Genomic DNA, 22,324 nt, shown 5'->3' with positions numbered 1-22,324 from the left:
TTCAGGATCCCTGGAGTTGAATCTGCTTATGGCAGGCCTACATTACATCTGCTATATACAAATCAGCAATGTTAAAATGCCAAAATCTAGGATTCTCATTGCATATAACAAACCAAATTCTGCCCCAAGGGAAGCTGCCTGGAATTCCATCACAACTGGGTGAACATTTTTTCAGAAAACATTTACCCATTAAAAAAAAAAAAAAAAAAGAATAAAACAGTTTTGGAACAGACAAAACGATTAATGAATTTAGGTGGTAAAATTTGCTGGGTCGTTTCAGAGAAAGAAAAAAAGATGCAATTCTGAAAGAGTTTGGTTTAAAAATGTTGAAATGGCCTGTTTTGGAGATGTCAGAACTTTCCCTTGTTAGATATGTAATATGAAGCCAAGGACATGGAGGTTCAAAGGGAAAGAAAGACTACAATGGCATGACTGTGCTGGCTTCTAGTTCACCCAACCACCCAGTGGTTAAAGCATTCATCTCTGGGATGGAGCCCACAGGTCTAAATCCCTCCTCTGCCCACTTCAGAGAAGGGAACTGACTCTAGGTCAGTGTTTCTCAACCCATGGGTCGTGACCCAGAAACGGGTTGCAAGATTATATGAAACAAACTTTAAAAAAGGACTTCCCTTTAAAGAAGAAAAATGTGGGAAACCGTGGCTTTTCCCTTGCAGGCTGGCATAGTTCCAGCCTGCAAAGGGGTTGTTTGGGGCTCCCCCTGCCTCACACATTGGGGCGACTGGGGCCTGGGGGTGGGGGGCAGTGGGTCAAGAGTAAAAAGCACTGAGTTGGGACTGGCCATGGATGTTTCCAAACAGGTCCCGATACAAAACAGGTTGAGAACCACTGCTCTAGGTCTCACTTCTCTGGAGAACTCTCTTACCTCTCTGGTCCAACAGACATTTAAACAGTCCATAAAACGTGAAACAACATAAACAGCCAGGACTGAGAACCACCCAACCCAGAATACTGTGCAATACTGTGGTGAGGGCACGTTTCTTCAATATATTATACAACGAAAAAGAAAATCCCCAGAGACAGAAGGGAATTAAACCCTAGAATTGCCATGGCTCAGACAATGCTCTAACCACTGGACTTCAGATAAAAGAGGAACTTCTACCTCCATTCATTTCCTTGATGCTTTAAAAAAAAACACAAGCAGCCCAAATTTAAAATGTTCCTTTTGTGTCAAGATAAACATTTCAATCCGCCAAGACAAACATTTTGTTTTGGTGAAACTGAAAAAAAAAAGGGTTCAGGTTAATTTGACACAATAATCTGTCCCTGTCCCTCCCCTGCCTTCATTTCAGCACTCCAACTGAAAAACAAAAAACAGATAAAAATCAAATCATTTGTGCACTCCTAACCAGTGAATCCCAAACCGAAAATAACAGCCCATGATTTGTATGGGTTTCTTGCCTACTACTTAAAAAAGTCGTGCTACCTTAAGCAAATGCACTAAGAAAGGAAGTGGCTTGCTGTCCCAACAGATAATGGAACTAACTGTATCCAGTCATTGCATGTCTGAAACTGGGGCACTAGTCAATTCTAATTTAATACTTTATACTGTAATCATACCACCCAGGCAGGGAACAGAAAAGTGCTGTAAAAACATGTAGTATGTGTTTGGGTGAGAAAACAGGATGATAAAAAAGGGGTGTAAATTGTGCTCCTTCCTTCCTATTTATTTTTCATCGCAGCTCCATTGAAAGGCCCTGAAACAAGTTTTAGAATAATGTTAGGTTCCTCTATCACAGGCCAGTTGGTTCATTCTACCAATTCAAAAATATTCAGGGCACAATGATAAGAACACTACCATTATTTCCTTCTACGTGGGGTGGGACTAACCACTCCTGAATGAGTCAGACATGCGTGTGCATCAGTGGAAGACGACATTTACAGTATGGTTCATTTGGATGAATTGATTGCTATTTTTAACTTCCAATTTTACTTTTCACACAAGCATGACTATAAGTCTGCTAAACAATAAGCTTACTAATGAGAACCACAGCATTCAATGACAGCGGATAAAGTAGCTCTCTGACTGGCTTAACAGCTGCTGATTATAATATACAGGGCACAGCTCATTGGGGACGTCAGCCTTATTTCAGGGTCTAGTCATATTCCACTGTCTTATGCCTTTCATTAGATTTCAAATTTAACTCAAGGTGTAATCAAGAATATTATATAAGTAGTTATTCAAGGCATCCAATGGTTTCACTGTTTAGTTTCAGACATTAAACTGTTTTTCCAACTGCAGACTATTGCCACATCTTCCAAAAGGAGGCAAAAACCTGCACCTCCAAGATCACATCAAAACATTTAATCCCTTCCCCATTTAAAGAAGAGCAAGTAACAACTCTGTCGTTATGGATTAATTGAGTTTTAACATATGGAAACTTCAAGGAACTTCTGCTTTTCTTACCCAAAGACTTCACCTTCACATCTGGCCATCTGGAAGAAACCCACCCCAAATATGCCCTCATCGCCATTCCCCACTCTTTAGTGGAACTAGTTTCCACAAGAGATGACTGCCAATAGTGACAGGAAGATCTCCACCCTGTGGTATTCCTCTCAGTTCCAACTCAGTGACAAGACAAAGGAAGATCTCAGAAAAATGGCACAGGCCAAAATTCAACTGACTGCCAGACTACCGGACACACTTGAAAGGTAAGCTCTCCTCAAATGCCTCTTTCAGAGCCAGATAACGTATGTCACTGTAGGGCAGGAAGTATTTTATATCCATATGTAACCCGGGTGCACCCAAGTATGTGCTCCCCTCTCCAAATAGAAGGGATAGGTAGCTAGGCAGGAGTGCTGTGAGATGGACCTGCAAAATACCTGCCAGTTCCCTCTATTCCCTATAGCAGGGGTCAGCAACCCCCAGCACGCATGCCAAGCATGGCACGCAAGGTCATTTTGCTCAGCATGCCACCGCCAGCCTGGGCTCTAAGCAGCTGCTGCCAGCCACGGAGCCCCGGACGCTCCCCACAACGGCTCCAAGCCCTGCTGCAAGCAGACTGGGCTCCGTGGGCCGGCTGCAGCTGGGAGACTACGAACAGCTGCTCAGGGCTCTGGCATGTCGGCACTCCAGCACCTTCCAAGGTAGACACTGTGGTTTTTTTGGCACTGGCCAAAAAACGTTGCCTACTCCTGCCCTATAGAGTCAAACCAGAACAAGGGATAGCTTCACTATATACAGATTTATTCATATACACAACATTTAAATGAAATTAATATTAATTCTAATACTATAAAAGCCTTAATCTGTCTGTCTGTCTGTCCATAACGCTTTATTCGCGCTCTGACTGAAACAGCCTATCAGAGTCCAAATAACCATTCAGACAGGAGGTGGTGGCGCAGTAGAGCGCCACCATGATGGCAGGGACACAGGGGACAGGGGGGCAGGAGGGGAGCAAGGCCTTGCACCCCACCCGCCCTGCTCCCTGGAGGTGGTGGCAACCAAGCGGACAGAACGGGGGGGGAGGGGGGCGCGATGCCAGTGCCCCCCTGCCCTGCTCCCTGCAGGTGGCAATGATGGGCCCGGGCCCACTCCTCCCTTACCTCTCCTTCCCCTGCACTGGCCCCAAGCTGGCTCCTCCCTTCCCGCTGTCACCACCAGGTCACCCTGAGCCTACTGCTCCTTCTCCCCTCCTCCCACCCACCATGGCGAACCAGTTTCTCCCCACTCTTGGGCCCAGTCCTCCCCAGCATCGGACCTGGGCCCACCCCTCCCTCCCCCTGCCACTGAGGCGGGGGGAGGGGGAAGGGGTGGCCAGGACCTCAAGCAGCAGGAGGGAAGGGGGGAGCAGGCCTGGATGGGGGTGGTGCATGGGACTCTGTCCCCGCCTGCTCCCCCCCATCATTCTTGACAGGCAATTGGCTAGTAAACATATATACAGATATACAATTATCATATAAAGCTATGTCCTGCAAATAAAGGCTGAAAGGGTACACCCCTTCAGGTAGCCTCAAGAAATGCATTGATAGCCAGTTGAACTAAAATAGATAAACACTGGATAAGTGCAGGTAAGCACAAATAAATACAGCTAAACAACAGTCAAAGACAGAGAAGACCCTCCATACTTCCCAGACCTATGGCAGGTCCAAAGGACATCTCCCTAAGAGAATCCCAGACCTGGGAGCTCCTTCCAGCTCCAGCTTCCCCGTGAATAAGCTGCCTCACAGCTAGGGTAGCTCGCCTCCCTGTAGGAATCCTTTCCTCAGCAACTCACGACTCTGGGGGCATGAATGGGTGGTCCTCATCTCCTCCGCTGATGTGCTCCTCACATGCGAGGCCTACCAGGCCCTGGCTCCCCTGGGGCCGCTGCCCCAGGTGACCCTGTGCACCATTGCATGCATTGAGCACTCTGTCTTCTGTAGGGGGTTGGGAGCCTGGCCCATCTCGTAAAGGCACCAGGGCTCGGCCCCCTCCTGAACCTGCTGTGCAGCGTTGCCTGCATCACGGTCCAGGGCCCTTCTGGCCCTGTGCACCATCATGTGCACCGAGGGCTCCGCCTTCTGCTGGGGCTTGGAGTTGCGGCCCTCCTCGTGCAGCATCAGGGCTCAATCTGCGCGGGGCCTTCCAGGCAACATCGACTGCACTGCTGCCTGGCCATGGGCCAAGGGTTAGGGCCTCATGCCGGGGTTGCAGACTCAAGCTGCCTGGCATCACTCCCAGGGTCTCACCTCACTGCACACTGAGTGTTGGACCCAGAGCCAACCCCTGCTCCCCGCTGCTACTGGAAGTCTTCAGGAGCTCTTTAGAGGCAACTGCATTCACCCCACTGGGCAGCTCTCCCAGCCCTTCTAAGCTCTGTTCTCTTCATCATCCCCTGTTGCAAATCCAGTGCACTGGGCACACAGCTCCTTTTATTCTCTTCAGAGGCTCCGCCCCGCAAAGTTCTGCTGGACCTGAAGAGTGCAGGCTTAAACCAGGTCCAGGGCTCTCTGCCTCACCCTGGGTAGGGGTGGGGCAAGCCCCTCCCAGTTGTTACCAAGCTCCACCAATCACACTGAACATTCTCCAAGCCCGGATGCACCAAGCTGTTATTGGTAAATCCATCACACGTAATTCCAACTGGAGCTGCAAATATTCAGCACATTTCAGGATTTAGTATTTCACTGCCAGCTTCCATTTATCTACATGCTACCACCAGAAAGAAATTAAAAATCTCTTTGTCCCTATTTCTATAAGAGAAAGTTAATGACTTATTTTAAAAACAATAGTTGACACGCGTTCCTCTGCAGTATTATAATAAATTAAGCTCCTGCTAGGTCTACTAAACTTGTTTCTTGCAGGCACCTTGATGTCTTTTTTCATGCATGACATCTGAAAGTCCCCCAAATACATAATTTTTAAAATTCACTATATATCATTAAGAATGATGTAAGCAAATGCCAGGTGACAAAAAAAGGATGTTCTCTTGCACCAAAAAGCTCAGTGCATCTCAATAGATTCAACCCTGCAGAGGACAAATGGGTGCTCTCACCAAGGATGAGACAAGTTTAATTCCTATTTGGGCTTCACCAAAAGGAGGTGCTGTTTTCCCTGCCAAAGAATACGAGAACAAGAGGGCATTGAATGAAAACGAAAGACAGCAAATTCAAAGCCAGTGAAAAGGAACACATATTCATAGCTCACATAGTTATCCCAAAGATGGCACTGGCCCAGGAAGTCAGAGAGGCCAACAAATTAAATTACAAGAAAAGGATTGGATTTTGAGAGAGAAAGAAAGAGAGAGAATTTGCAAAGCTGGAACAGTGACTGCTAGTAGAAATTGTAGGAGGAATAATGAACCTCATGCTTCAGGCTTTAAGACAATTTCTGTGTACTAATGATTAGGATAAGTAATAATATGAGATAGTCTGCTCCCTACATCTGTCTACTGCAAAGTTTATATACCAACCTGTGAAGCAATTGGTATTGATGGCTGTTGGGGAAAGAATAATAGCTAAAATGGTTCCCAAGTCTGACCCAGGAAGTTCCTAATATCACTGATGCATTAACAGGCTTTCTGCATCCACTCTTTTAGGCCTACAGAGCATTTTGTCAAGGCTGGATTGGCCCGTTACACTGCCTGCCCTGACAATGAAATTATGACTGCTTTGTACCAAGAAAACCTGTGTTCCCCGTCTCAGAAACATATATACTTTGTTATACAGACTTTGTTCCTTCCCCACCTCATTTTGTTCTGCTTTATTCAAGTGCCAGAAAAACAGCAGTGGAATCCTCAAGAAGCTAAGGCACTGGTATCTTTGCTGAAGCTGGCACCTTCAATTTAAGCCCTAGCTGCTCAGTGACTGTCTGAAGTCTTTGAAGCAGATTCTTTGAAGTAAGCCAGGAACTTCTCTGAATTGAAGAAGGAGGAACTGACAAGCTAGGGGTGGGCTGGTTTTTTATTTTACTCACAGCCAAGTTGAGGTCAGAATTTGGACATGAACAGAAATGTACATTAAAAAAAAGAGTCACTTCTTCCTTTTGTGAATCCAGAGAGATTTCATTCTAGACTGCCACTACGTTAGCAAGACTTTCACTGGTTTGAGACAATGGAGACCTGAAGACCTCCAAAGCTTTGTCCTTCCCAAAGCTATAGTCATTCCTAAAATGGGACTGGGGTACCCAGCACAAATCACTTACTTTTTATTGAAAAGTTTGAAGTTTCTTGCTGTTTGCCTCTCTGTTTCTCCCAACCTTTTCCCTTCCAGATATCTGCTACTGCAGTAAAAAGTGGCATTAAATGCAGTATGATCCTTACTAGGAACATGCACAAATACAGAATGGGTGATAACTAGCTGGCCAGTAACATTCTGAGAAAGATCTGGATCACAAATTCAATGCGAAGTCAAAACAAATGACAGTAAAAAAAGGCAAAAGGTAATCTTAGGCTGCATCAACAGCAGCATTAGGTGTAAAACAAAGAAGGTAATGGTACCAACTCTACTTGGTACTGTTTAGGTCTCAACTAGAGTACTGTGTGCAGCTCTGGGCTCCACATTTTAAGGAGGATGTAGAGAAGTTGGGGAGGTCCAGAGGCAGGCGCCAAAAATTAAAAAAGGGATTGGAAGACAAACCCAGTGAGGAAAGGATAGGGAAGCTATATATATGTTTAGCTCTGAGAAAGAGAAAGATCAGGGAGGGAACTATAGCTGCTTTCAGATATTGAAAAGGCTGCCACAAAGGAGAGAAAGAACAACTGTTCTCCCTTGCGCAAAGGGCAGGACATAAAGCAATTATTTTAAATATCAGTGGCTTAGTTCTCAGGAAAAAATTCCTTAAGTTAAAACAGTGACACAGTGTGACAGGCTGCCCAGCAGCTAAACCATCCCTGTCCAGAGTGGAGGTGGATACACACTGGAAAGGGATGGTTTAGAATAGCATTCATGCAGGAGATTGGACCAGAGAAACCTTGAGGTCCCTTCCGCCTTATGCTTCTCTTCTCTCTTGGAAAACACTTGAGTCCAAACAACTGTAGGTAAAAGTCAACAACTGTATTTTCTGGAGTTTGCCTGTAAAGGACCTACCTCTCTTTTACATTCTCTTCTTTACAACAACATTCATGGATGTAGCACTTGTGCCACCATATACGAGTAGAAGCATAATCTACAGGTGGGCAAGGAGGACACTAGTGCCAGACACTATACAAGAATGGCGCAGACTGCTGCTGCTGTATTGGCCACCGCCAGCACTGCCAGCCCAGCCCAACCATGCTGATACCAAAGATACAAAAATTGCTCATTGCACCTCTGGTTAAAAACTCCAACATATTGAGTCTGCAGGCCAAATATTTTAGACCAAAAGTCTGCTTCTGTCTCAGGTCTCAAAATAGCCCAGAACCCCAAGACCTGCAAGAAGCAACATCCTAACAACCAAGTTCAAAAGTATCTGATCCTTTTTATAAGTAAATTAGAGGAATGAAAGGTAACTCAACATGAGCTGGTGCACATCTGTTAAAGTGAGAAGGTACCATTTTAATATAGCTGGTTTCATCACTATGGCCACCAATACATGTGCCCAATGCCTGCTCCGACACGTCCTATTAGAGTGTTGGAGCAGGCATCAGGCACATAGGTGCCCATAGTGATAAAACCAGCTGCATTAAAATAGCACCTTCTCACTTTAAGAGATGCGCTCCAGCTCACGTTGAGCATTATTACAGTGTAATTAGAACACTTTAGCAGCCTCAACGTTACACGTATTCAGCGTCTCCACGTTTCAAAACGGTGGCAAGGCTCCTTAACTAAAGTTCGTCAAATGAGCTTTAGTTAAAGCACCCCACCACCATTCTGAAGCACTGGATGCTAAATATACAAGATGCTGTCGTTGTTTTAATTAGAGTGGCTCCCAAGAGCCACTCCAGAGGACATGTAAAGCTGCCCTATAAACAGGCATTAAGTAAACAAAAGCATTATGCAAGTTAACTTTCCACTCACGCCACATCAAAATTAAATACTACTACTGAACAGATTAAAATTTTAGCAAAAAACCCCCACTTTCTACTTCTTAAAGCAAGAGTGTCAAATATGCAGACTGCATCTGACCTGCTGGGATACCAACAGGTCACAGGAAGTTAAGGGGCTTAGCTGGGGGAATGCAACTTACTGCAGAATCTGGTGCCCTTGGGTGCTAGTAGATCAGCTGGTCTATGGTGATTGGCTGCAGGAAGATGAGCAAAGGCTGAAAGAGTCCTGGTTGCCCTCCGGCCATATCACCCATCGGCACCCACTACAGCCCCAGCTCCTTGGCTGCAGACCCCATTGCTGCTGCTGCATGCCCCATGCCCAATGCCAGAGCTACCACCTTGCCATGAAACAAACTAGCAGTAGCAGTTCCAGCTCCAGCATGGGGCATGCTCAGCATGCAACAGAAACTGGAGATACCACTGCAAGCACTGGGTGGAAGGCTGCAGCTGGAGTTGCTGCTCCTGCCAGAGCCACCCCTTGCCCTAGGCTGGATCTCACCAGCAAGGAGCCCCATGGTCTTCATCTGGTCTGTGGCAGGAGGCAAGTTTAACACCGGGGCTTAAAGCATGAATCTGTAGCTTATACAACATTCTCCAGCCAATTTGATGTCAGATTTCTTTCTAGCAGTGCAATGGTAGGCCAGGGTAGCTCTTGGATACTAACGTGCTCAGAAATAAAATATGAGTGAACAGCATTTAAATTGAACCTCACAGCCAATCCTTTTAATCCTTGTTCCATGGGGTGCTGTTTAACGTGTCATCTAGACAACGAGCCAATAAATTGTGATGCTCTGCTTCCATGTTGTTTTTAAGTTTGTTGCATTTTTTCAATGTGTATTTAAAAGCAAGATATTTATAGGAAGAGATCTAGAAAATTATGACTTATTACCTTTATGAGAATGACTAGGTCCAAAATCATGTTACCATTAGTTTGTAGTGCCATTTAGCCAGTGTACATTTCTACTTGCTGTATCAAATGGAAGCCAACATCAATAAGGTTCTAAACCCCAAGTCCAGAAGGAATGACAAGAGTAAGAGAGCAGAAATGAGGAAGATGGCAATGAGGATTTTTTTTTTTTTAATCATCTCAGTTCTAGACCTGAGATTTTCTACTCTCTTTCAGAGCCAGACAAGATTGTTAGCCATTTTAAGAGGGGAGGGGAAGTTGCTGCTTGGGAGTGCACACTGGCTGTTATGAATCACCTGTTACCTCTGCATGAGCCTGTAGTGATACAGGGGAGCTAGACCACCTTAACTTTGACCCCAAACGAAGCAAGGTTAAAGTTGGAGCAGTTTTGCAACACTTGTATCACTACAGAACCAAGCAAATATAACAAATGTACAGTAACTGCTTAGATCAGCACCCTTTATATTGCTAAAATGCTTGCGTTTGTCTGTACCCTTAGGTAAACTTCCAAAAAAAGCCACAAGACATCTCCACAATGTGTTTTAAACTGGTTCTGGGATTAAGCAAAAGTAATTTCTTCCGACTCCCTGATCAGAAAAACCTGTTGTGTGTACCGCTGGAACTTATTCTGACTTGTTTACTTTCATTTCATGTTCAAGTCTTTCAGGAAGTAACAAACAGAAGTGTCCATTCCTTTTCCCTAGAAATTCCTTCCAAAAGTTATTGCCTTGCAAGGACTATAAGGCAAGTTTCTGCCCACTACATCTCATCCTCATCTCTAGGCTACTCAAATGCACAGCTATAACAGTAGCTTACCTCTACTCCTTAAACCCCATTAGATTAGGCAGGGGCAGGCAATTATTTTATTTTGGGTGGAGGGCTGCTTATTGAGTTTTGGCAAGCCATCTAGGGCTGCATGACAGGCAGCCAGGGGCAGATAAATATTAATTCTCTAAAATTTTTAGGGGCCCCGCGGGCCAGATAGAATGGCATCAATAAGGTTCTAAACCCCAAGTCCAGAAGGAATGACAAGAGTAAGAGAGCAGAAATGAGGAAGATGGCAATGAGGATTTTTTTTTTTTAATCATCTCAGTTCTAGACCTGAGATTTTCTACTCTCTTTCAGAGCCAGACAAGATTGTTAGCCATTTTAAGAGGGGAGGGGAAGTTGCTGCTTGGGAGTGCACACTGGCTGTTATGAATCACCTGTTACCTCTGCATGAGCCTGTAGTGATACAGGGGAGCTAGACCACCTTAACTTTGACCCCAAACGAAGCAAGGTTAAAGTTGGAGCAGTTTTGCAACACTTGTATCACTACAGAACCAAGCAAATATAACAAATGTACAGTAACTGCTTAGATCAGCACCCTTTATATTGCTAAAATGCTTGCGTTTGTCTGTACCCTTAGGTAAACTTCCAAAAAAAGCCACAAGACATCTCCACAATGTGTTTTAAACTGGTTCTGGGATTAAGCAAAAGTAATTTCTTCCGACTCCCTGATCAGAAAAACCTGTTGTGTGTACCGCTGGAACTTATTCTGACTTGTTTACTTTCATTTCATGTTCAAGTCTTTCAGGAAGTAACAAACAGAAGTGTCCATTCCTTTTCCCTAGAAATTCCTTCCAAAAGTTATTGCCTTGCAAGGACTATAAGGCAAGTTTCTGCCCACTACATCTCATCCTCATCTCTAGGCTACTCAAATGCACAGCTATAACAGTAGCTTACCTCTACTCCTTAAACCCCATTAGATTAGGCAGGGGCAGGCAATTATTTTATTTTGGGTGGAGGGCTGCTTATTGAGTTTTGGCAAGCCATCTAGGGCTGCATGACAGGCAGCCAGGGGCAGATAAATATTAATTCTCTAAAATTTTTAGGGGCCCCGCGGGCCAGATAGAATGGCCTGGTGGGCCGCATTTTGCCCACCCCTGGATTAGAAGGTAGCCGGGGAGAAGTGAGGACATATATGCAAGTCTGTAGCGTCTTACCTGGAGACTCCCTGAAAGGCATAAAGGCCATAGACTTGGCATTCTCCAAAGACCCCAAGAAAGAAGTATCAGGCCACATGACCTTGCCTCCAAGATGAAAATACCAGCTGGGGGTCACATTAGGGGAAAGGGCTGATGCAGAAAAGGAAACTTTGAAATTCCAGGGCACCAAAGAGCTTAGGCAACCTCGGTCGTGTCACAAACGTGTGCCTGCTCTGCTGAAGCAGTTTGGTTTTATCCACACTAGTGAATTTATAAGTAAATGTTGCAATACTAAAGCTGGCTGTCTGCATGTATTAGCACATTTTTTAAAATTAATATTTTGCATTCTTTTTTCCTTTTGTTTGTCCTAGTAAATGGGGCAAAAATGTATTCATTGTATTTATTGAAGGAGAAATAAGAAGCTTATTTCCACTTGAATTTCACAATTAAAATGAGGCAAAACTTGTAGTCAGCATTAACCCTGTGGAGTAAAAATAATGTTTGCAGCACCACATACTGCACGGCTGCACTTGTCTGGACACACCCAGTCAGGGATGCTTGACCTCTGGCCCACGGGCCAAATCCAGTATCTGGAGCCACAGTAATTGGCCCACAGGGCTCCCTACAGGTCAGGACATTTGGCGGTAGGGAGATGCAGCAGCAATTTATAGTACCACTCTCTCCCACTGCCAAATTCCCATGGCTTGTGTGGCAGACTGGAGCCAAGCCACACCCTTTCCCCCCTCACAGCCAGGTCAGGGAAGGTTGGGACCAGGCTTTGCATGGCTGGGTCAGGGCCAGGCCACACTCCCTTCTTCCTGAATAGCTGGATCAGGACTGCATCATGCTCCCTTTCCTGCGCATGGCCAGGTGGGACTGGGCCATGTCACACCTGCTCTGCAGCTGGATTGGAGCTGGGTCACGGCCCTTCCCACCCCCATGGAGCTAGGTTGGGGCTGAGCTAAGCCTCCTTCCCTGTGGCAGTTGGATCAAGTCCAGGCTGCCCCCTGCCCTCCTCCACATGGTCGGATAGGGCCTTGCTGTGCCCACCACTACATCAGGACCACTAGCCAGATCTGGTCCATGAACAAACCAGGCACCACCTATCCAGCCTGCTGGGCAGAATGCTTGAGCACCACTGCTTTGAGGCAGGGGTCTGCAGTACACGGCCTGCAAGCACATTCTGCCCATGAAAAGACTGATCTGGCTCATGGCAGCTTGGGGAAAAATATCAGCAGCATGCTCCAGTAAGAGCAGCAGAGGTGTCCTTAGGTTCCTACTGCCTGCCTCTTTCCATCTTGTCTCTCCATAACATCTGCTATTGCCAGGTGGTGTGGAGATTTGTGGCCCACAATTAAAACTGGGTTACAGGCAGCATCCTGCAGTGGCAAAAAGGTTGCCAATCCCTACTCTAAATCTCTGCAGTACTGTGAAATTTCAAGGGTTCAAAACTCACCTGACATGAGACACAAATGTTTTCTTTTTAAATTTTGCACAACAAATGCCATTCTTTATACAAGACAGTAGTTCATGTCTCTCTGCACATCAGGGAGCCAAAGGTAACTTGGATCAAATGTTATGTGGCACTTAAAATGAGGATAAGTTACAGGGGGAGGGAGGGTGTAAGCCAAGGGTGGGCAATTATTTGGGCTAAAGGACCAATTAGAGCAGGGGTTGTCAACTGGGAGTACGCATACCCACAGGAGTACTTGGAAAGGTGCTGGGGGTATGCACGGGTGGGCGGGGACAGAGCACTGCCATACACCACCCCGCGCGACTGTACTTCGCACATGCGGCTCCGTGGGCTGCTGACAGGCAGTGCATGATTGGCCGAGCTTGAGGCCCATCAACAGCCCATGGAGCTGTATGTGCAACCACTACCCACTGCTATGTGCAAGCCCCATCCCTCCCTCCTCCCTCGCTCTGCATCTGTCCACTGGCACCAGAAGGGGTACACTCCCTAAAAAAGGTTGATAACCCCTGTGCTATAGCTCTGTGCAAAACAGGAGCACATTTCTTCTTAAAATGGCTTCTGCTTTAACTTATATTTGGTTGCCTAACAAGAAGTCAGAAGACTAATATTTTTTTTTAGTATCATTCAACACTTATCTTGGCTATAAGGCTTAATAAGTTCACTGTTACATAGTTAGGCTGGAAAAGAATGTTTTAAATGTTGCTGTCGAGGAATTTATTTTTAATTGGCAGATCAAGTTTAATGCTGGCTAGCATTAATGAATTTGCAAAGCTAAGTAACTGTTAACATTAGAGCAAACTGATGAAATTACAGGATTGACTAAGATGGTTGTCTCCATTGAGAGTTTATAACAGGGGTGGGCAAAATATGGCTTGCGAGCTGGATCCAGCTCACCAAGGGATTTTATCTGGCCTGCAGCAGGTTCCTCAGTCCTACCCAGCCCAGGTCTGGAGACAGCCTGAGCCATGGTCTGTGCGGCTGGTTCTGGTGCCCTTGGGCACTCAGTAAGGCTGAGGGAGTATGGTGGCTGGACTCCACTACCCAGCAACCCTGGCGGCTCCTTCAACCTGCCACCACTGCTGCCACTGGGCCTGGTCCCACTGTTTGGGCACCCTGACCTGTCTACCCTGTAGCCACCACTGGGGGTGCTGGACAGAGCAGGTGAATGGGGTCTACATGGAGACTAGCCCAGGACCCTCACGGGCAGGGCATGCTCAGCTAGAAAAATGGGATAGGGTCGTAGACAGGCAGGGAGAGGTATCTGGGAATAGGACAGGCAGCTAAGGCCCAGATCGAGATTGTGGGCACTGACAGCATGGGGCCAGGGTCTGGGCCCAGGGCAGAGGCGTGATCTACTCCCCATGTGACAGATCAGATTGGCCTGACCCAGGAGGGCAAGATGGCCAGAATGGAATAGCTGGGGTGAGAGCAGTGGGCACTAGGTCACAGGTGTGTGCTCTGCCCTCCTCCTGGCTTGGGCCAGTCACAATCTGTCAATGTGGAGAGCGAATCTTGCAACACAACTATGTCCCAGGTCCTGGCCCGGCATTGTCAACACCCCTCAATCCTAATCCCAGCCCCAGTCCCAGGTGCCCATCCATCTCACTCCTGGACGCTGCTCGCTGCCTGTCTATTCCCCTTCCAGATGCTGCTCCCCACCTCCCTGCAGCCCCATCCCATCTGTCCAGCTGAGTGTGCCCTGCCCACAGGGGCCACTTAAGGAATTTTGGTGAGCTGTTGTGGGGGCAGGTGATGTGGTGCTGACCTGTCCCACAACAGCTCACCAAAACTCTAAGTCAGGGGTTTTCAGCCTTTCTGGGTTAGTGTACCCTCAGAAGCCAGTTGAGAAGGAAGGAGTCCCCCGGCAGCCAGTTGACAAGCATGGGGGAGAGGGGCCCCCCACGGCCAATCAGCAAGCGTGCCAGTGGCATGACAGCAGCAAAAGGGGCAAGTAGCCCCTAAGGCCATCTCAAGTACCCCCGGTTGAAAACCCCTGACCTGTACCAGTAAACATGTAATGTCTGTACCTGGCCTTAGTCTGACCCCTTGCATAACACAGGCCAGAGAAATTCCTGTATTCTGTCTGTCACAACCCAAAGGGTGTGATTTTTGTTTGTGTGTGCTTCGGCACTGCTACATTGTTCCCGCTAAATTGCAGCTTCTTTGCACGGTGGAGTTTTCTGCTGCAAAAGAGAACCCCGGTGCAAGGGAGAATTTCCCGCCAATTTGAAGCTTTCTTTGCAGGGTGCATTTCTTTGTTGCAGCACAGAAATGCTCGTTGCAAAGAGTTCCCGCCATTTGTATGCTAATTCGAGTTCCATTATTGGCCAGTTCTAAATTATTCACATGTGGCGGCTAGTGATTGGCTTGCTAGCCGTATAAAAGGCTTGAGTGGTTTCCGCAGACCCAGCGCATTTCAAGCAGGCAATGGAGGTCTGATCAACCTCTAGCCTCTCCCCGTCGCCGATAGATTCCTAGACGTACTCTGTGTGAATGAGTGAGCAGAAGGACCCACGGAGCCTAGCAAACTTCGTGTGAGTTTATTCAGAGCTCTTCCGGACGAGTACTTTCTTCGGTTGACACGACGGGCTCGCGTGTTCAGAGCCTTCAGCCGGATTGGGCCAGAGTTCACGAGTCTAGAACTCTTGTCCGCCTCTCTTCTTTCCCGTCTGTAACCGCAACTTAAGCAAGTTTTCAGCCTGCACCACTGCCATCTCGCTGCAAGTAAACAATCTTTTAAACTACCGCTACGCGTTTGTGCCTAATTCCAGCTAGACGGCCTTCCCTCTCCAACCCGGCGTGCCCGGGCTGCTGGCCACAGCCCGCGTGCAGCGCGGAAAAGGGCTCAGGTCGCTCCCGGCCCACACACTGTCTATAACTTCTGCTTGAGGTGCAACATCACTTTCAGAGAGGGAAGTCTTGGATTTGAAGTCTGAAGAATTCATCACATCCCTGAGGAAATTACAGTCCTCAATTATCCTCATCTGAAACCTTCCTTTTAGGGACCCCTGAAAAATCAGCCACTCCCTTAATAATTTGCATCCATGACCAGAGAAAATATGGTGACAGGACAATACTAAGAAAAATCAATGGATTTTGGCAAATGCAAAGATACTTGTTCACACTACGGTCAATTGCAAAACCCCACTGAATTGATTGAAAGCATAATTATGTATTAAAAAAAAAAAAAAAAAAAAAAAAGAGAGAAAGAAAGAGGAAACAAAGACATTTCTTGTTAAATCAAATAAAACACCATTCAAAACAGTCTTTTTCTTTAAAAAGAAGAAGTCTCATGGTTTTTAAGCTAATTTCATGATTTTTAAAGGGAACGACTCCTTATCTTTGAGCACTTGCGGTTAGTAACATGCAATAGCTGTTTTTGTTGCAGCATATATAACATCTCTGTAACAAGTGTAAAATCATTTTTACTCCTCTGTAACGAAAAAGCCACGTCCTTCAAGTATTGCCTCTTTCTTAGTTCTGAGTCACCAGCCACCATCCAACCCTTTAGGTTTGTTTACACCGGTGAAATTTAAGCGGAGCAGGAATTCCAGTCATTGCTACTAAAAGTCCAGCTCTACTGATAGTAAGCCCCATGGAAGCACTTTGCCAGTCCTCCAGGAGCCAGATCTATCCTCTCTAACACTGCATCAACTGGATTTGCTCCATCAAAAGCATAAGACATGTTCCAGACAGCAGTGATTTGGAATGCTCCTCTTTGAAAAAAGCAGTAGGAACTTACTGATTAAGCTGGTCACTGTCACATGAGCAGAACACCAGGTTTGATATTGATTTGCTTTGAGAAAATGTTTAAGAACATTGCAAGTGGTCTGAGGGCAGACAAATGTTCAGTTGCAGAGATAAAGGTGCAGAATCTAGAGCCTTCATGTTAACTCACAACAACACATCCCTTGAGAAAAATTAGTTTACTCTTTGTCTGTGATGAGATACTAGTAGTTTCAAATAGATGGTGAAGGAAATGAAGCTGCCAACCTATCTGAAAGTGAGACTCTTCGTCAACCGCCCTGCCAGCTGACCCCCAAGAAGAGATGGGCATGTTCCATAGATTCCCATAAGTACGACGTCTGTAACAGAATAATTATTAATTCCACCGAAACTTTTCTCTTTCTCCACCCAGCATGGCCCAAAGGAGGCAAGAACGGTTCAATGACTTGACTAAAATTCATGAAGCAGATGAATCACCTGGTTTAGATAAAAATCCGTAAACCTCATAGCTCCTTTCACTCTAACACTTACAGTATACATGCCATTTCCTTCATCGCTGGAAATACTTTGCTGGTACAGTCATATATGCAAAAACCTCCAGTGTCACCTATGAGAAAGAAATCCTAAGTAACTATCACAATCTGGATACAGTGTTTCTGGAGAGGATTATGTGTTCATAGGAGGAACAAAATACTTCAAGCTAGCAACAACTTTAAGATGAATGAACCATTCGGGAACTGTGATGCAAAATACTTCATTAGGTGATTATTGCTAGTGGCTGCTACAGCTACATTGTTTTTATTAATGACAGAAAAAGTACATTAGGATCTTCAAATTAACTGCCACTAATACTGCACCATTGGTATTTCCTACCAGTTAGTTTTGAAACAAACTGTCCACCTTCCCCTGTGTAGTAACATGAGAAGAGGGAAATAGAAGAGTACAACAGAAAAGCTTTAAGACAGGAGGTGGAAATTTAGTGGCCTTATTTTTGCTAGCTCCAATATTTTATTTATTCTTTCTACAATACCATAAATAGGACTAAAAGTGGATTTAGGGCTACATTTTGCCAGGTATTTCACTAAAACACTGAGAACTACTGCTCTACTGGAATGTTTAAAAAAAAAAACAAAACTTTAAATAAAAGGATCCTTCTTGGATTCCATCCATGGCTTTTATACTGGCAGGGGGCTTGGTCAAGCCACAATCATGAAAATGCAAAATCTACATTCTTGGTTCCTTGGGCATGGAAGCACCAACAATGGTATGAAAAATGAGGCGATTCTTAGTCAAGAGAACTTATGATGCTCCGATTAGCTAGGTATCAGACAGCATATTATTAAAGATGTAAAGACTGATGAAATTCCTAGCTCTCAAAAAGGTAATGGGAAAGGAAATGAAGTGTGGAAACTTATGAGAATTTTCTCCAACCCTCTTTCCATATACCTCTGTGTTTCAGGGTGTGTTTTTATTGCTGCAACATTAGTTGCATCTAAATAACATGTAACAACCTTACATTAAAAAAATCTATCAAAGATCTCTGCAGAAGCTGATTAATTTAGAAAATATTTAACTTTGAGCTATACTGCTCCTTTTTTCCAGTCTAAATCAATCACTCAGCTTTTAAAAGTTGTATACAAAGGCTCCAAACAAGATAAGTATTTTTATTAATAATTTACTTTCTTTGAAACTTAGTTGAAGAGGCTTCTGTTTTTAAAAACTAGAACTATGATTATAGAGAAGTGGTAGATGTTTCCGAAATATACTGCAGTTCTTCTCAAGCTGGAAATAAATGACTTTGTGAAGCAGCAGCTGAACTGAGCTTCAGACATTGAAAGAGATGACAAGTGCCTTCCAAATTAAAGTGAGTTACTGAACCTGTTTTCAAACAATCCAAGAAAACTAATTGCAGAAAAAAGTTATTAAATTAACAAGGTCCTTGTAATCATACAAAGGCTATGAATTTAGAGATATGGTAGCAATAACTGTGCCTGCTTGTGCCTACTGAAAAATCACTCATTTTTATCAAATAAAAGAATTAGTAATACTATATATACATATAGATCTGTAGATCTATAGCTAGATCTATAGATATATATAAATAACACACATCTCCAACTATCTATATATAGAGCTCTCTCTATATCTATATAGATATATATCTATATCTATAGTGTATACACACACACCTCCAACAACACAAAATACCACATACATTAATTTATGATTACAAAGTACAGCAGTTCATTTCACTTTGTTTATTGAGTCTCAGTGAGAAGCATTATAAAAAAGTAGAATTTCTATTTTACCATATGCCAAATGTGTCATATCACCCCAATTTGTACTTGTATGTAAAGCTAAAATACAAGTTAGCCCAGTATACCCTGATCTCTATATTATTATACTTTCAGATTAAAAGTCGCACTGTCAGCTTGACATCTAACCATTATAAGAAGTTTAAAGTGTTTTCAGTTGCTACAGCTATCCCTGAATCTCGTCATTGCTTTTGGATTCTCTCTCAATCACCTGTTTTAAGATGCTTTCACTTCCTTGTTCCTGGAAGAAGTAGGTACACAGGACTTGCCATGCAGAAGAAACTGAAACTGATTCTACACAAACTGCTGTCAAACGTGCAAAGATAAACATATTTAAGAAAAAAGTTTTGAACTCTCACTATCAGGTGCAATCATCCTATATCACTTTTAACAATAGTTGGGAAGAAATGACAGTGACAACTGTCATTCTTAAAGTTGTGACATTCACCTTGTGACATTTTTCCATGTGTTATGCTACAGCAGGGGTGAGCAAAATGCGGCCTGGGGGCCGGATGCAGCCTGCCAGGCCATTCTACCCGGACCGCAGGGCCCCTTAATGTTAATTTTCTAAATTTTTTATCTGCCCTGAGCTGCCTGTCACGCAGCCCTCGATGGCTTGCCGAAACTCAGTAAGCGGCCCCCTGCCCAAAATAATTGCCCACCCCTGTGCTACAGTAACAAATTAAATTTCTCATTCCCCCACTTCCACCCCAATAGCTTTTGGTAAGAATAGATCAAATTCTGCCTGTGGGCTTTATTCAGGCAGTTTTTCAGGATGGGGAAAGCTCAACACAGCTCCAAGATGATTAACTTCTCTGATTTTATTACTGCACTTGGCAGTGTACAAATCTACAATTTTTTAATCTAAACCAGGGCTGTCCAACTTCCAAGTCCCTGGGAACTACATGCCCTGGGCCACTTACCATGTGGGCTGCACCAGGTGAGCCATAGGCCACCAGGCCTCATGCTGTACAGGACCCTCCCATGGTTGGACCAGGAAGATGCAACTCCCTCCCCCTGCTGCAACACATGGGCATGCAGGCACCCCACCACCAGTCCTGCACTGGGTGCCACCCCCACTGCTTCCCCTTAGGGCAGAGCTTTCCAAACTTTTCATGTTGGTGACACACTTTTTAGACATGCATCATTTCGCGACACAGTAATTCAGTTCCGGGGGAGGGGCCAAGGGAAGCAGACGCGAATAAGGGAGCTCCGCAGTGCCCTTCCGCAAAATTTTCTGCATTTCACGCGACACACCTACACACTGCCGCCGACACACTAATGTGTCGCGGCACAGTTTGGAAAGCTCTGCCTTAGGGCATAGTCTCTCTGCCCCACACAGTTCCATTTCCCCACAACCACTCTCCCCAAACCCAGCATGGCCCTGGACCACAGGTTGAAAACTACTGAGCTAGTGATAGAGGGGAAGCAGCTGGGTGAGAGTCCAGGGTCCACAATATAACCCCTTGTGGGCCTCAAGAGGCCCACGGAGCATGAGACAGACAGCGCTGATCCAAGCAAAACTACAGAAATGCCACACAATCAAGTGGCATGGATGACCTGATTTTGAACCTAGAAAAGGTATGACACTTCTGAGATCAGTCTAACATTTTATCTAAGAAAAGAAAACAATTCATGATAATGTTGCTTTTTGTAGCTTCACTTCCCTTTATGTAAATTATTGTATTAAATTGCTCTCTCAGAAGCATTTAAGCTATTTCTAGACCTTTTGACATGCTGGGCATTGTTTTTGTAGCCTCTGTGGTGGATAGCAATCATTACGGTACACGTTAACAATGGCAAAGCATTACAAGCACTTAGAAAGAACAAGATTTTTTTTTCCTTTTTCAGGAATTTGGGCCAGGAACTGACAGATTGGCAAGCTACTCTTTCATTTGGATGGCTGTGCATTTGTCTCTCTCTTTTTGCAATCTAAAATTCAATGAGAGGCCTTAAGTATTTACTAAGGTCAGCATTTCAAAGAAATATATGGTTACTCCTAGTTATCTATTAATATTGATACATATTAACCAAACTGTAAACAAGGTAGAGACCAAGATATCCTAGCAGCAGCTTCTTAAAGCCAGAATGGAACCAAATTACTGCATTTTTTAAACTTACACAATACCAATTTTTAGGAAAGACCCAAGATTTCTTTGGAATGAAGTGCCCTTTAGTGGTCAAAAGTGTATAATTTATATTTAGCTGCCAACTCTGTTACAGAGCTTGAATCAAAGTGACAAGCATAAAAGAACCAGCACATCATGTTTCACTCAGCACAGCATCATTGAAGATTCTTACTTTATAAAAAACAGAAATCAAATTCATTAAGATATATTTAGATTTAAAAAACAAAAGCAAAAAAACAAAAACAGATCAAACATCACTGACCAACTTATTCTAAGACTCAAAAGCTTGTTTATCTGGCAGGTCTATTTAAAGTAAGTAAAAAGCAAACAAACAAACACACACACACAAAGGGAAAAATAAAGCCAATTAACTATGTCTTTCAAGCAACTGACTACCAAAAAATACATACAAGAAGGGTATGAATAAAATTCACCCCTGTACAGAGATGAAGAGTAGGCTTTCATGTACCTGAAGTCCAATGTAAAGCTTTAAAAGAAAGCTTAAGGAAGGCTTAAGTAGTGCACACAATATTCACCATACATAAGCTTCATCATTGGGACATTTTGTCCTACATGCTGTCAGATTCAAGCAGTGCAGCAGTACAGCCCAACAGATCAAGCCTCCAAAGGAAAATTATAGGGGTGTATCAAAAGAGATTTTGGGGGCCAATACCGACAGCCGATTTTTAAGGAGGCATATGGGCCAATACTGATCCAATTTCCGATACAGCTGCATGCAGCTGGTGAATCTGTTGTGGTGGCAGGGGAGGGGGGGCAGATCAATGCCCTCCAAGGTGAGGGAGGGAGTGGGGCAGAGGCAGATGCTGCCCAGCCAGGGGGAGGGGGGCACAGCTCCCACTGCTTCTTGCACCCCAGGAGGGCATGGGGAAGGTATGCCCCCAGATATGCATGGGGCAGGCGTGCTGCAGCTGCGCCTAGCTCTTCTCAGAGAGGTCTGGGCTCAGGATAGGCGGCAGTGGTGCTGAGAGGGGGGGCTATGGGGGAGGGGCCTGCAGCCACCTCAAATTTTGCTGTAGCCCCCCTCCCATAGCCCCTCCTCCCAGCACCCCAAGCCCAGCCCCCACTGAGAAGAGCCCAGAGCAGCCCTGGCTCCAACCCACAACTGCAGCCCACCCGCCCAACCTATGCAGATTCAGGGACATACGCTGCCCCCACCCCCCAATGCTCTCCTGGGGTGCAAACCCCAGCTGGTGCCGCCCCCGCCCCCCTGGTGCCTCCTGGATGAGCCGCAGCTTCGTCCCATGCCCCGCATAGGCAACGTCTGCCCCTGCCCCACTCACTCCCTCCCTCACCACAGGGCACATTGATCTGCCCCCCTCTTTC

At 45.2% G+C, this 22,324-nt stretch overlaps 1 protein-coding gene across 8 annotated transcripts in view; it reads right to left on the bottom strand.

Moving 5' to 3' along the window:
* Nucleotides 1-22,324, bottom strand: part of PTPRJ (protein tyrosine phosphatase, receptor type J) — a 171,455-nt gene that overhangs the window by 78,469 nt on the left and 70,662 nt on the right. The gene's annotated exons all lie outside the window — the stretch shown is intronic.

This window comes from Alligator sinensis, unplaced genomic scaffold, assembly GCF_000455745.1.
Source record: "Alligator sinensis unplaced genomic scaffold, ASM45574v1 scaffold983_1, whole genome shotgun sequence".
NCBI lineage: Eukaryota > Metazoa > Chordata > Crocodylia > Alligatoridae > Alligator > Alligator sinensis.
The sequence above is the reverse complement of the archived record's forward strand: the minus strand, read 5'-3'. Positions and strand labels throughout refer to the sequence as shown.